Here is a 14,563-nt window from a genome sequence, read left to right on the forward strand (position 1 = left end):
TGTGTGAGGTGGGTGGGGGGGGGGGGTGGGGTTTTTTGGGGGGGGGGGGTGGGGGGTTGAGCTTACAAGTAGTTTCAATGTATTGTGAGTGAGGGGAGCTTTTGCATTTGGTTGAATTTTGATGTTTAGAAAGATACCATCCTGTATGTGTAATGGAAGTTTAACATTTGATGATGCAGTTATAATCAATTCATGTCAATCAAGACCTATCCAATAGGTCTTTCAGTGAGTCACGAAAAGGACCAAGAACATGTACTACTATTGAAATTAAGCTCTACCAGTCTCCAGAGAGCTTTAATAAAATGTCACTTTTGGTAAGACTCCTGTACCAAATCCAGAGGTTACTTTAATGCCAGTATGAAGAGCTTGTGCAGTATAACACTGTGTATGTGGCAGACCAAGATATTGTATCTTATACTTGTAAGACAGCACTTGATGACCTATTTTAGTGGCAGTCTGGAATCACCTAGCTTGGATTTGAGGTGGGCTAGCAGTGGTGGCATGTAGAGGGTACACAGGGTTATATGTGCACCCCCTAAGAGTGCTGGTGCACCCCCTGACAGCCAGCATTCCCCATGAAAGGCGATGGGTGGGGAGGCAGGCAAGAGCACTGGTGTCCCTCCTGAGAGCGCTGGTGAGGGAGTGGGGGATCCAAGAGAAGTGCCCCTGGCTCTTCCGGAAGCACCGCTGGCACTTCTTGGTTGGCATGTGCGACCGGTGGTGGGGACCCCCCATGGTTGGTGCAATTGGCAATGGGGGTACTCCCCCAGTCGCTGACTGGCTGCTGGGGGGAAGTGCCCCCCCTGACTCAGGAGGCATCAGTTGCCCATGTGGGCCAGCACTAGGACCTGTCCACCACTGCTGCCAGTTCTATCACTTCCCAGTAGGCAAAGACTCCCAGTTCTGAAACTCCTGCTGTCAAACACTGCTGAAGCCCCCCTGGCTTTGTGGTCTGGATCCAATGCCAGTAAGTTTCTGATCCATGTTCCAAGACAGGATGAGCAGTTATTCAGCTGTGGGCCATTTAATTGGTTTTGGTGAGCTGTTGAAGGCCCCAAGCACACAATCTCTCAGAAGATATCATTTTAATAAATTATAGACCACACATTTTTAACAAATTAAAAAAAAATCATATACTAAAAATTAAACATCTACTATAACATATCTTAATTTTATTTCAAATAATAATTTTTGTTCTGATTTATGTTTTTTTGAGTAGTGTATATAGAGGCAATTGCATAATAGCTCAAAATAAAGTCTTACTCTTTTATAGTGTGTGTGGGGGAGGTTGGTGTGAGAGGGGGTAGGTGCCCGCATGTATGTGGGGGCACTGCCTGCATGCTAGATCCTGGGAGCCAGCTGGGGGTGGGGGGAAAGGGAGGAGAAGGTGGCGTGTGCAGAAGAGCTCTCCTGGGCAGTGCAGGAGTAGGTGTGGCTGCCCCCATGACATTCTGCATAGGGTCTAGCCCTGCCTGCTCCTGCCCAGGGCAGCCTGAGCTGCATTCCCACCCACACCCTCCCTGCACCCGCCAAGAGCACCACCCTAGACCCAGTCCTGGCCAGTATTCACAGCTTCCTAGAGGGTGTGTTCTCATAGTATCTGCAGCTACCAAGGTACTGCTCAGCTCCTCCCCACACCTCCCCTCACCTCCTACCCCTGCTGCACCACTCTGGGTAGCAAGTAGCATGGGGACATGTGCTGGACACCACATGCCCAGCTAGGCAGGGGGAAGCTGCAGGCAGGCAGCCCATGCTCCAGCATGCGGGGCTCCACTTTCTATCCACCCAGCCACTTGCAGGTGGCTGCTTATAATACTGGGTGTGTGGAATGGGTGAAAGGCAGCTGGAGCTGGAGCGGGTACAGGTGGGAACATGGTGCAGTCTGCCCTGGGTGGAAGCAGGTGGGGCTTGGCACCATGCAGAGCACTGCAGGGGCAGCCGCAGGGTGGATACAATTATTTGACAGGCCAGATCCAGCCTGTGGGCCATATTTTGCCCATCCCTGTTCAAAAGTATCCATCACTGAGGGAGCAGAAGGGAAGTATAGCTAGAAAAACCGCAGAGGTGTATCACGAAACATCCATTTAAAGGGGAATGTAGTGTAAAGCAACCATATAAAATAATTTAGTGTAAAGAAGCCATCTAAATTCCATGGGAGACTTCCATTGTTGGAGTTGCACTTGCTGTCAAACCAATTTTTGATTTTGGTTCATTTCTGGAACCAGTTTGGATTCTCAGTCCTTCTCTGCTCCCTGTGCAGAGGGAATGCAAACCTTACAGGAGTCTTAAGATACAGATACCAACAGCATGGGGCCAAAGCCAGCTCCTTTGCCACCTCACTATGAAGCAGATATCAGGAGTATATATAAGGTAGGCAGAGGAAGTAGGTAGGGTTGTTGTATACTCCTGAAATCTGCAACTTGGAGAAGCAATATAGAGCCTTAGAATGTAGACAGCTGCTGCTGTGCTGAGCAGCTGTAGGGCTGCTCTACCCTTTGTGTTCAACCAGGGAAAGAATCAGAGAACCTCTTTAGCAGCCCTCAACTTCTTTTCAACAACCATAAATAGGATATGGCGGAGACACCAGACCCTTCTATGGTACTCTTATATAGCCAGAAAACTCTCTTAGAAATTCAAGGTGTGGTATTGTCTCATATAGAAGATGAATAAAATGATTATGTGTGTATACATTAAACAAAGACACAAACTGAGGACTTACAGCTAGCAAGCACCCCTCTCAAATCTTAGATGTCCTGAAACTTTTATTTTTCCAGTTGTGAATAATACACTCCCGGGTCTCCACCCTGCTCGCATTGTACTGGATCGTTCCATTTGTACTCTGCAAATTCCTTGAAATTTCATCTGTTTGATGCCTGAGAGTACCTATCAAACTACTAAGAATTCTGTCCCTGCCCTCCAGAGAATGTACAACACTTGAAAAATGTTGGCATTTTTTTAGCCATGAAAATGGGTGGTCCATTTCTGGTAGGAAATAGACTTTTTATCCCAACAAAAGTGAGTCACTTTTTCATAAACACTTTGATTAATTTTAGGTAAAAACATCCAGAAATGCATGTTGTAACTGATGTGCCTCAAAAACATTACAGGTGTTTTGTATCTTCTTCATCTGTATGGTATCTGAACCAACCTGCTGTCACCATGATTAGCTATGGAGTTCATGTATAGAGAAAACAGTGGTAGAACAGCTCTTTACCTCTTACAGGTTGTTGCTTAACTGCCACTCCTCCTACTTTTCTCCTTTCATGGGCTTTAATGTGTGGTGAATCCATGTCCTTTCAGTGTAGCTGGTCCACAGTTTATTCCTGTCTTGATTTTCTTCAGCTCCTAATAGCGTTTTTCTTGCTAAGGCTCTGTTGTGCAGTAAAAACATATTAAGCAAAGCACTTCTCCAACAGAGCTTGCACAGGTGGCTCTGAATTCTGGAGAACCAAAATGCCAAATAGGAATCAGATGACAAATATTTGAGACCCTATCATCAGAAAAAGGCAAGACAGGGTTTTAACAGGGTTAAAAAGTTGCCTGTGATATTTAGATATCACATGAATCCTAATGAATGTTACTACCCATGTTCAACACTTGAACCCTAATGAATGTTACTAGGAAATACATGTGATAGTAGTAGTCTAAAATATATTTTAAGCATTTTTTTTTCAAAATCTGTTTAATATTTAATGTGTTGAGTTAAGGGGAGGGAAGAAATGACAGTTTGGCATGAGATGAGGTGACTCTTCATTGGATATATGATTTAGCTTGAATAAAAGCTGCTGAATGAAAACTAGCACATGCAATAATGTGGTTGGGGAAACAATAGAAATATTTGCCTGTAGGGGTCAATTCTTCCATTTTTCCTTTATTTGTTTGTTCCTTCCTCTCTTTTCATGTTCAATACCAATTAATTTGTTTGCAGATTGGTATGTTCCCAGGCAAAAGTTATTTAAAACATGCATTCTATTCTTCTAGAAATGCAGGTTGTAACAAACAAAGTTATCAAAGTTATTGGGACAACTTCTGTGGGTAGAGTAAGTAGGGTTGCACTCCACACAGGCCTAATCAAATTCAAATATGAATAATTCACATGAAATATTAAATACAGTTGCCTGAAAAGTTTAGGTATCAGTTGAACATGTAGGTTCAAGATCACAGTTTTGAATGTAGATGTCAAATATAACACACAACTTCATTGGAAAAAGTTAAAAACAACCTGCAGGGCTGTGAAGAAATAGGAGCTTCATTACCAGGAGCAGCTAACAGACAGCAGAATTTCAGAACAAAGGTTATTTTTGATTGGTGGAATATCAAGACAGTTAAAAAGAAGAGAGGGTTATTAACACCTGTGGAATGAAGGGTTTAGGAGGGGTAAAATAGATTATGATGACCCACAAAGTCAATTGACTCGCTCAGCAATGCTTGACTAGAAATACTGCTGCCACTGCCAGAAAGTTGGTTTTCAACTTTGGGAACAGGAATCAAAGTGGGGTGCAAGTGCACCAGTGCATTCTCCCCTCTGCCTCCCCTGGACCCATCCCTGCTAGCCACTGTGGTTAAGTACAGACAGTTAAAAAGCCTGAGACTGAATTGATTCAGCCTTTGCCAGTTAGTTTAAGCTGCAAAGATTGAACCGATAAGCAAATGAGCAGACATTCATTTTTGATTCAGGAAATGCAGCCACATGCCTTCAGTGGCTCAAGAAAGAAGCCAAGGGGTGCTACAGCATGACTCTCTGGTATGTATCCAGCATGGGTATGTGTTAATTTCCTCTTCCTGCTGCCCCCGAGTTCTCTGGGATTTGCAGTCCAGAATCATGGCAGCAGGATTCTGCAGGGTTGTTTGTCACTCTCTGTTCCTGCTTCCAGGTGCCTCTGGAATTTGTAGACCACAGTCACAGCCATCACTAAGTAAGCAGAGGAGGGCAGCTCTGTACTCGGGGAAAGGGAAGTTTAATCCCCCTCCCTGGCCTCAGACGCCAGCTGGGGTTTGCTGGGGGTGGGGGTGGAGGGGCAGTGACCAAGCCAGTTAGGCCAGTGAGCCAGCCCTCACTGCTTCACCTAGGGAGCAGAGGGGCAGGGACAGCCCTGCTCTCTGGAGCAGACAGCACAGCCGGGGCTGCAAAATGCTGGGATGCTGGGGGACTCTGATTTAACTTGAACCAGGACGGGTTCTGGACAAATGTTTCATAAACAAGTCTGGCCTAATCAGTTAAGTCTGATACTACATTCAATCAGGTTTATCTTAAGCCAGCTTTAGCCTTTTTGAAATTGGCTTATGTGCACTGAACTTCTGTTCTGGTACAGGTGTAAACTAGTTTATGATAACTTAAACCAGTTTGTATAACTTCTGTCCCTAGCCTGTATGGCTAAGAACTATATATGGCATGGTGTTGGTCCTGGCTGACCCCAAATGGCCTGGCTATGCATAAGCCAGTGCAGAAAAAAAGACACATTGCATGGAACGATTATGGCATGGTGATTCTAAGAGCCCGAAGACATTGTAGTATGCAATGCTAACTACAATGTTTAGAATTCCTTCCTGGGAGCTTCTGCTCCAGTGAGCTTTTCCTCTGCAGATTTTGCCTCAATTCAATATTTGCAGGTTAGTCTAAGCTGCATAGCTTGAACCAATAAGCAAGTGAACAGACATTCACTTTTGATTCCAGAAATTCACTCATATGCCTGCAGTGGCCTAGGCCAGAAGCTGGGGGGTGCTAGAGCATGCCTACCAGCTCAGTTGAAGCAGACAACTTGGGTCAAGAATAGTCAGCCCACCCTGTAGGGGAGTGGGGGCTTGTGGTGGAGGTGCAAAGCATTGTGGGATGCTGGGGGACTATGAGTTTACTTGAATCTAGAGGGGATCTGGGACAGAAGTTCAATAAACCAATTTAATCTAAATAAGTTAAGTCTGATTCTATATCCATCCAGATTTATCTTAAATCCGTTCTGGCTGTTTTGAAAGTGGTTTAAGTGCAATGAAGTTCTGTTGTGTTACATTTTTTAAACTGGTTTCCAATCACTTTTACCAGTTGAGATGTAATGTCTATCCTTAGCCTAATAGATTCCTGACAAACCAGACATTTAATGTCATCCAAGCAGTTCCAGGGATCAGAGTTCTACTGTATACTGCTCTTGCCTTTTGGATTTCCATTTCTCCACTTACAAGTTATCATTGTACTTCGCTAGACACATGTTAACAGATATCACCAGCAGAAACCTTTAAAACGTTTTAATGAAGTGTGTCTGTAACAGCTCCAATCCATTGTTTTAAGGAAATGAAATTAATAGGAAATTAAATGATCACAGTGGTTGTTTATTATTTCAATGAGAGCAAAATGCAAACTTGTCTGGGGAAGAAAGACCAAAAGCAATGTGTGTTTGCATCCTCACGTCCAAACATCTGAGAGATGTTTCCTTTCACTGTGCCCTGTTACAATTGCATGAAAGAAAGCATTGCAACATGAAAAACAGAGAACACAAGGAAACAATTCTTTCCTGCTGTTTCCACTTTAATATGATTTCTTAACACCTTTATTGGAGTCCAAACGTCTGGTATAACTTGAGATCAATCAGAAATTCACTGGGGCATTTTACTGGGTGCTTTTGGTCAATCTGTTGTTTCCTGTTGCATTTTGTTGATTTGCAAACTGATAATTCAGCAACATTTTAAACAACGGCAGTCATTCAGTGTTTCTCTTCTCAGACAAAAAGAGCCGGGTTATTGCTCCACTGTATTTATTTAGGGAAGAGAATTCTTTTCTGTATAACTGCAGCAGTCACAGCGTTTAGGTGAACTTTGGACAAGATGTGTTCGTGTCTCTCTCTCAAGTTAATATTTCAAGAAAAAAAAAAAAAGAGTAGGCAAATTGTCTTTGTCCTGTAGCATTCAAAATTCCCTGAGGAAGAAAAGTTCTGAGCTGTTCACATTGTATGACAGGGTTTGCCAGTTCAGGTCAGTCTCCCATTACGGGCATGGGAACTGCAGTTCATTATGCAGCTCTGGATTAATTACACAGCAGGCTGAGCTTCCACTTGTTTGAGTTATGTGGCAGCACAAACCAATGTCCTTATTACAAGCCATCATTGTCAGCCAGGTTATAGAGATGCTCAGTGAAAGAACCTGATCCTCGTTGCTTTTTCAGTCAATTTAAGATGAATGCTGAAAGAGAGCAGATATTTGTTTTAGGGTCGGTGACAAAGGCAGTCAGACTACTGAGGGATTTTTGATTCTTAAACTCTAGCGGAGGTGATTAGGTGGAGCTGGTTTTCCTGGAATTGTAGGGCAGATTTTCCTGTTGTGTTTCAGCATTGACTGTCTCACAGTTACAGACACAGTCACAGTACTGCTTCAGGATTACTAGGATTGTGGTAGCTGCTACCATCTGGCTTCTTTGCCTGTCACTGGTTTTTTGAGTGGGTCAGCGTGGTCTTTTTTTCGCTACAACAATGTTACAGCCAAAAGAACTAGGGCGAAATCCATCGGTGGGTATGCGAATTATATGTTCTTAAGAGTTGAAACAGATGCTTGCATGTAAATATAAACTTGCCACTGAAAATATTTTTGAAAATATTTTCTAATGTGTTTAACAAGTTGGTAATAGAGCATTCTGGGTTTCTGGCACTATTCAAATGAATTATCATCCGTATACTGAAAGCTTTACAGAAACAGAAATGTTCCTCAGTAATAAGCTGAGTTTTTGTTCTGTTTTTTTTTTTAATTGTGATATGTTGCCTTATCAATTGATGTTAAGACAGTAAAGTGGTGTTCTCAAACATTTTAGACTCAAGGTACCCCTCTGAAAATACCAGCTCTTAATTTTCTTTTTTTTTTTCACTATAGAAAAATAACAGAGCACTTCTTTTGTTGGAAAGAACTCAAAGACCACAACAGGTCATAATATTTTTAACACTATGTATTCCTTTTTGAAATCTTTGGGTTTCTCTCATGAATCATGTTAACACACCAAACGGTGCTAACTGAGAGGATCCCAAGGCACCTCAGCGTGCCATGGTACCCTGCTTGAGAATGACTGCATTAAAGAAACTTGAAAGGGACATTAGACATCTTTATTCTGTTAAATGCAGCTGGAATTTTACAGTACTATGTTTAAAGTAGCAAATGAAGGATGAGGTAGCACATTTTTCTTCAGTTCTGTCATTTAAACATGTAATTCCCTAAAGCCCTATACAGTACTTGTGTGAATGTTTTGAAATCACATTTGTTCATTTGAGAATAATCAATTTGTACCATCTTAAACCATGGTGTATTTTAGAATAATGCCTCAGAGATTGATTTTTATGAAGGAAGTACATTTTAGCACCAATATGCTCAAGGTAGAATAAAAGGTCTTGATTGTACTATCCACTTTTTTATGAGTTGAGTTTACATAAAGCTCACCAATTGTCCTATGTACATAGTGAAATCAGATGAATGCTTGGTCCTCCAGTATAAGAATTTATCATCTGAGTTTGCCAACATGACATTTCAAAACTTGGTAATTATCTGACAAATTTTTAAAGTACCATAGGTATTTATGTATGTAATGGAGATTGTACAGATACATCCAAATAATTCCCTTTATCACATTACTCATTTTTACACAGTTAAAGCTACAGCTCACTCTCCTGGGATACTTGTCAGGAAACTTGTCTTAGGTCTAGAATTTGAGATACTTTAAAGGAGGCTTCCTTTTGAAAATTAACAACCTTTCAGAGAGGTGTAACTTATCTATTAACATTTTTCATGCTATCCTCAAATATAGTCAGAGATTGTTGTGGTGAATGCTATCGTGTATGGATCCCTCTATTCTGTGTAGAGATGATTCCACATTTTTCTTTTGGTGTGATGTAGGGCAGTTGTGCTCAACTTTTTGGCCCCATGGGTCAGATGAGTGACACAAGGCTGGTCCATGGGCTGGATCCCACATGAAGTCACTGCCTGGATTGCCCCCTCCCCCGATCCTGCTTTGAACTGCCTGGATCAGGCCGCATATGCCTATATTCCATCTCATGCCACCCAGATTGGGCCTTGCATGCCTGAATTCACCCATAAGGGTGTAGAATAAGACAGCTTCTTTTTTTACATCTGTCACTAACCCAGCCAGCAACATTCAATGGATAAAAAAATGATCCTGTTACAGCCTCATCTTGAGAGTTGAGGAACACAAATATTTCTCATTGATTTTATATGGTCATTTAGCAGGATCTCTCAGGTCTGTATGGATCACAACCTTGATGAGTTTACATCAGAGAAGGAATAGTGACCAACTTCTGTACTGTCTCAGCTTTGACTTGAAAGAGTGAAGAATCTAGCAGCAATCCTTGTGATGAAGACAGTGTCTAATAAGATCTGAAAATTGTGTGTTCAGTAAAATTCAGTTCAGATGCCGTACTCAGATGTCTCTGTTTTTTCTTTTTTTTCCCCTGGAGCCTTCCAGCTGGATTGAGCTGTGCTATGATGCTATAACTTTTTCCATGGTTAGATAGTGAATAATGTTAAAAACTACTCTGTTCTGGTGTTTGACAACTGTATCCTTGTTAATCTTCTGTATTTTTTCTTCCTTATATGAACCAACAAAATTTGACACTTTGTCATCTAAGTTGTCTATTGATACTTCAGTTTCATTTGCTTTTGTCAGGGATGGCCATAATAGACCCTTCAGGCAAGATTGTGTGGGAAAAGGTAATTATATGATTTATCTTTCTGTGCCCACAAGTGCAGAAAAAAAGATGCATGGGATTACCAGCATGTGATCAGGATAGGGAGACAGTATCCTTAATAGAGTGCCCACAAAATTGAAACAATGTGGGTGTTCCTCTAAATTAAGCCTTGCAAGGATGTTCTGATTTTCTGCAGGGCCTTTTACAGCCTGTTCCAAAACAAAATACTCAGACAAAGTGAAGTAAAACCTTTGCGGGTAAAATCCATCCTTTCACTTGGATTCAGTTTCATATAGTGTAAAGGTACAGGATTGAATATTACATCTCATCCTACCTAAAGTGTGTTGCAGAGCAGAACAGACCACATATGAATAGTGACAAATTAAAATTAAATTCTTTTCACCACTTTCCCCTTGGTTTGAAGGGGGAAGCAATTTGTGACTGGCCACTACCAGTAGGCAATTACTTCCCTCTCCATGTAGGCCAACCTGTGTTGGCTGATATAATGAAGAGATTGAGTGAGGACCCTGCAGGCACAGTGCTCTTCTCTACTCACCATGGGATATTGGGTCGGTGCACCAGCCAGCGCATATGACAAGGCAATGTGTGTGCTAGCTGATATACTGAGTGGGAGAAGAAGTGAGCCTCTGTAACAGGCTGTCCCTCCAGCATGAAGGGTAGTGCTATAGGTAAGAGTCATGGTGGAAGAGTGAGAAAAGAGAAGGGTTTCACTCCTGTGGGTTCACTTACACAGTGTTGTAAAGACAAATCACAGTCTTGTCCAGGGAAATTCATAATTAGATACCAAAGTTCAGTTTTCTTCCTTAATCCTAGAGCCAGTCCTATTTAAACATTGTTCAGACACAATACTGCCGTAGTTCACACCTCTCTTGTATTCATAAGGCATGAGGAGCCTATTTTAATTTGCAGGTCAGCACCTGGAAAACAAGACTCTGGCCTGTGAGTAAATGGAATATGATACCAGGCCAGAACTGAACAGAACTAAGATGGTTCTCAAGTAATAATGAGAAGGTGTCCACATCAGGACTCATTTCTGAATCAAATACACTTCTTGGTTTCCTCAGAATGTAAAATTTCAAGCTTTTTGTAAATACTCTAATTTCTTTCTCCAAATTGAGAAGACTGGAGATAGTTGGTTTCTAATTGCCTAAGTTACTGCACCGATTCAGTAATGATACACAACTTGGCTAAGTGCAGACAGTCAAAAAGCCTGAGGCTGAATCAATTCAGTCTTTACAGGTTAATTTAAGATGTACAGATTAAATTGAAACAGAAGTGAACAGACATTTACCTCTGTCTCAGGAAATGCAGCCACATGCCTACAGTGGCTCAGGCCAGAAGCTGGGGGGCACTAGAGCATGGCACTAGCAATAGAGCAGCTATAATTTGTTCTCTGTTCTCTCTATAAGTAAAAATAGGTATCTCCCTCAGTGAGACTATGAGAGGCTCTACTGATTAAGTTCTCTCTTATGCTAGTGCAGCTTTCTTGACTTGGAGAGAAAGTGGTCCATTAACGTATGTGAAACTATTGAGACCCTTGAATGGAGGGGACTGTATTAGGATAGAATGCATTTTGTTACTGTTTCTTTTAAATCTATTTACAGTGATTCACAGTTATAAAAAAAAAAAAAAAATAACCACCTTCTGATTGCCTAACTGCAATTTTTTAAAATACACTTATTAATTTTTACTCATGTGATTCACTATGTATGTAACAAACATGGAAGTAGGATAGGATAAAATGTTAAATATTAAACTCTTAGAATTTAGGCAGCAGATTCTCTCTTGTAGTATGTACAAATGTCCAGGGTTTAGCACTAAGAATATATTTCTGGTCAGTTAGAATCAAAAATACCCCAAACTGGGCCTTTTCAACTAAAGAGGTGAGGAAAAAGGTAGCAAGGTAGTGAAGGTTGACAGTGTGTTCCTGACAGATAGGATGGTGATGAGTTTAAAAAAAATAAAGAGCTTTATTTAGCCCCAAATGAACCTGTTTAAATTCTCAGAGTCCTGTGAGATGTTTAAGGTCATAACTTTATGGCAGTTGCAGCTCCTCCAACACCCCTTGCTGCTATGTTAAACTACATCTGTGTGTGATATTTGAACAGAACTTGTGGTTCTTTCTGATTCCATATAACCTATATTCAGGTTCTCAGTGCAGAGTTTAGGGTAGTTCTGAATACAAACAATATTTTCTGGTCCACGTAGACTGTGAGACCACGAAGTTCACAGCACAGCTTGGTGGAAGGAGGGTTCAAACATTGCTTCATGCCATCTTTGTGCTGCCCTTGATCTTGATCCTGCTGCCCCCTCTTCTACATTAAAGACTCTGCCTGGTAATTATAACTAGCACTTGTTGCCATTGGTCCAAAGAAATGCGTACAGTTAATGGTAAATGCTGAAGCTGGGAACATCTGGAACATAATTTGGAAATGAGACAGTCTAGACCTTTTGTATATGCAACTTATGCATATTCAACAAAGAGCTATGAAAAAGGCCATGGTTGAGGCCAAGAGATATTACTCATTCTCAGCCAAAAACATTGCTAGGAGTCTTTGGGGTTTCATGGTCAGCAGCATGAAATGAAATAGCTTCTATATTTGATTGCTGGATCGGGGTGCCTGGGGTTGTGGAAACTGCAAGGAGAGGGATATTGGCAGATTAGCCACCATGTCATTCCTTTACTCTTGAAAATTCCTTTTACAGAGGTAATCACTCTCAAACTGTCACTGCCAGGTTTAGAATCACTATCGGATGGCAATGTAAAACAAAGCAGCTGCCATACAGCCCAGGACCTGTAGATATTTAGATCTTTGCGCTGGAATTTTGCAAAACCAAAGTGTCCTTAGTCCTTAGTTTATTTCGTACCTCAGGTCTCTTCTAAATTGTACCCAGTTGGCCATGAACAGGCTATATCATTCTAGCCCTTTTTTGCTACTAGTGCAGTACAAAGAAGCCAAGACAGACCCCAGTGCATCCTGCCTATGTTAACTCCTCTCCTGTTCCTTCTATTGCAAAGTAAATCCCTTAACTAACAAAACTGGAGACTTTTTAAATAGAGAAACAACATATGGGGTAGACAGTGACTAGCCTTAAGAGTGTGGGCTTCACAGCCAGACAGCTGCCTGTTCCATGGTTATTGTATTCCATTGGCTAGGGAAACATGTTACACATACGCTGGTTTCAGTGATCAGAAACTGGTTTAAACCTGTAACAAAACAGAAGTTCAGTGCACATAAACAAGTTTCAAAATGTCTGAAGCTGGTTTAAGATAACCTGGTTGGATGTAGTATCAGACATAACTGATTTGGTTCAAACTGGTTTATGAAATGCCTGTCCCAGACCCCTTCCTGGGTTAAGTTAAATCAAAGTCCCGAAGCATCCCAACACACTTTTCAGTCAGGACCTGGGCTGTCTGCTCCAGACAGCAGGGCTGGCTCCACCCCTCTCCTTCCTACCTGGAGCATTATCACTGCTCTGGCTGGCTGAGAAGGGGGCAGGGGACCGCAGGAACAGCAGCATCTGCCTGGCTTTCCTCTGACCCCCCTCTCACTGCTCAAGCAGGGATACCCCTCCCTCAATTCCCCTCTCCCCCAGAGCATGCACCAGAACAGCCTAGACCCTAGCCAGCATCTGGTCATGGTCACACCACCCCTGTGCTAGCTAATGCTGAGAGGTGTCTGTGTGTGTGTCTCCAATTTCACTGAGACAAAGACAGATAGGACAGTGTCCACTTAGGGCTTTTTGGAGCTAATCAGCAGGTTAGCTGGTCATGTCACTCCATTCCTTTTTTGTAAAAAGCTGTTTAAGAAAGGCTTGAATTAATGAGAGAGGCTTTTGTTTTCTTGATGGGCTGAAAAATCCTGTGTTATCAGCTCCCTGCTGACTCCCTTGCCTGTCAGTTTGCTACAGACAGTATGAAAAAGCAGGGAGAGGGAGATTGAAAAGCTCAGTATCATCAGCAGATTCATGCAATCCACACAAGCAATCCTCCCTCTCTCCACTCCAGTTTACCTCAGAGTACTAGACAGGGGATGAGGTCTGGCAACACTCCCACCCCAAGCCAGGAAAAGCCTGGTGAGAGCTTCTTTCCCCTCCTTCTCCAGGCCACAGTCTGGCTGGGGACTCTCTAGGCCAGGGTGGGGGTTTAAAACCCTCCCTGGTCAGAGCATCTTTCTGGGGCCTTTCTACCCCCACCCCTTAGCTCAGCACTATGGAAGGAAAGGGAGGGCTGCTCTAGTGCCCCCTGGCTTCTAGCCTGAGCCACTACAGGCATGCACCTACATTTCTTGTTTCAAAAGTGAACATCTATCCACTTGCAAATTGGTTCAAGCTCTGCAGGTTAGACTAATCTGTAAAGATTGAATCAATTCAGGCTCAGGCTTTTTGAATGTCTGTCCCTAGCCATGATGAGAAATTAAGCTGTGTGAAGATCCTCAGTCCTGTGGAATGCTGAGTCTTCTCAATCACCCTGAAGTCAGATACAAGGACTAGACTTTTAGAACAATCTATATATATAATGGGCTTAGTCTGTCTGTCTGTAATGCTCTGGGGAGGCGTGGCTTCTGGCAGGGCATGGTCTGTTGAATGTATGGCCATTATGATACACTAGTGAATTGCCTATCAAGAATGACGGTAGGGATGGAGCACCACCATGATGGTGGGAACAGTGGGGATGGAGCAAGGGGGTGGGGTGGGGATGGATGCAGAGTTGGGGACGGGGGATGATGGCGGTGATGGAGTGCTGCCATGATGGAGGGGATGATGGGGACACAGTGGGATGGCAGAGCGCCGCCATGACAACAGGGATGGAGGGGACAGAGCAGGAAGGCAAGGCCAGTGCTACTGCCTCCCCCCTTCCCCCCCCCCCCCCC

General features: G+C 42.7%; 1 protein-coding gene across 11 annotated transcripts in view; it reads left to right on the plus strand.

Annotated features, from left to right (window-relative positions):
• The window catches only part of MID1 (midline 1), a 395,575-nt gene that overhangs the window by 212,137 nt on the left and 168,875 nt on the right, over window positions 1-14,563 (plus strand). The window contains exon 1 of one of the 11 annotated variants that reach the window (XM_025202531.1): window positions 7,122-7,490. The exons of 9 other annotated variants lie outside the window; for them this stretch is intronic. The gene's annotated coding sequence lies outside the window, so the exon portion shown is untranslated. Of the gene's footprint in view, window positions 1-7,121; window positions 7,491-9,668; window positions 9,691-14,563 lie in introns of those variants that run through there. One more of the 11 variants, XM_025202540.1, reaches the window with a different exon arrangement.

This window comes from Alligator sinensis, unplaced genomic scaffold (genome assembly GCF_000455745.1).
Source record: "Alligator sinensis unplaced genomic scaffold, ASM45574v1 scaffold312_1, whole genome shotgun sequence".
Classification (NCBI taxonomy): domain Eukaryota; kingdom Metazoa; phylum Chordata; order Crocodylia; family Alligatoridae; genus Alligator; species Alligator sinensis.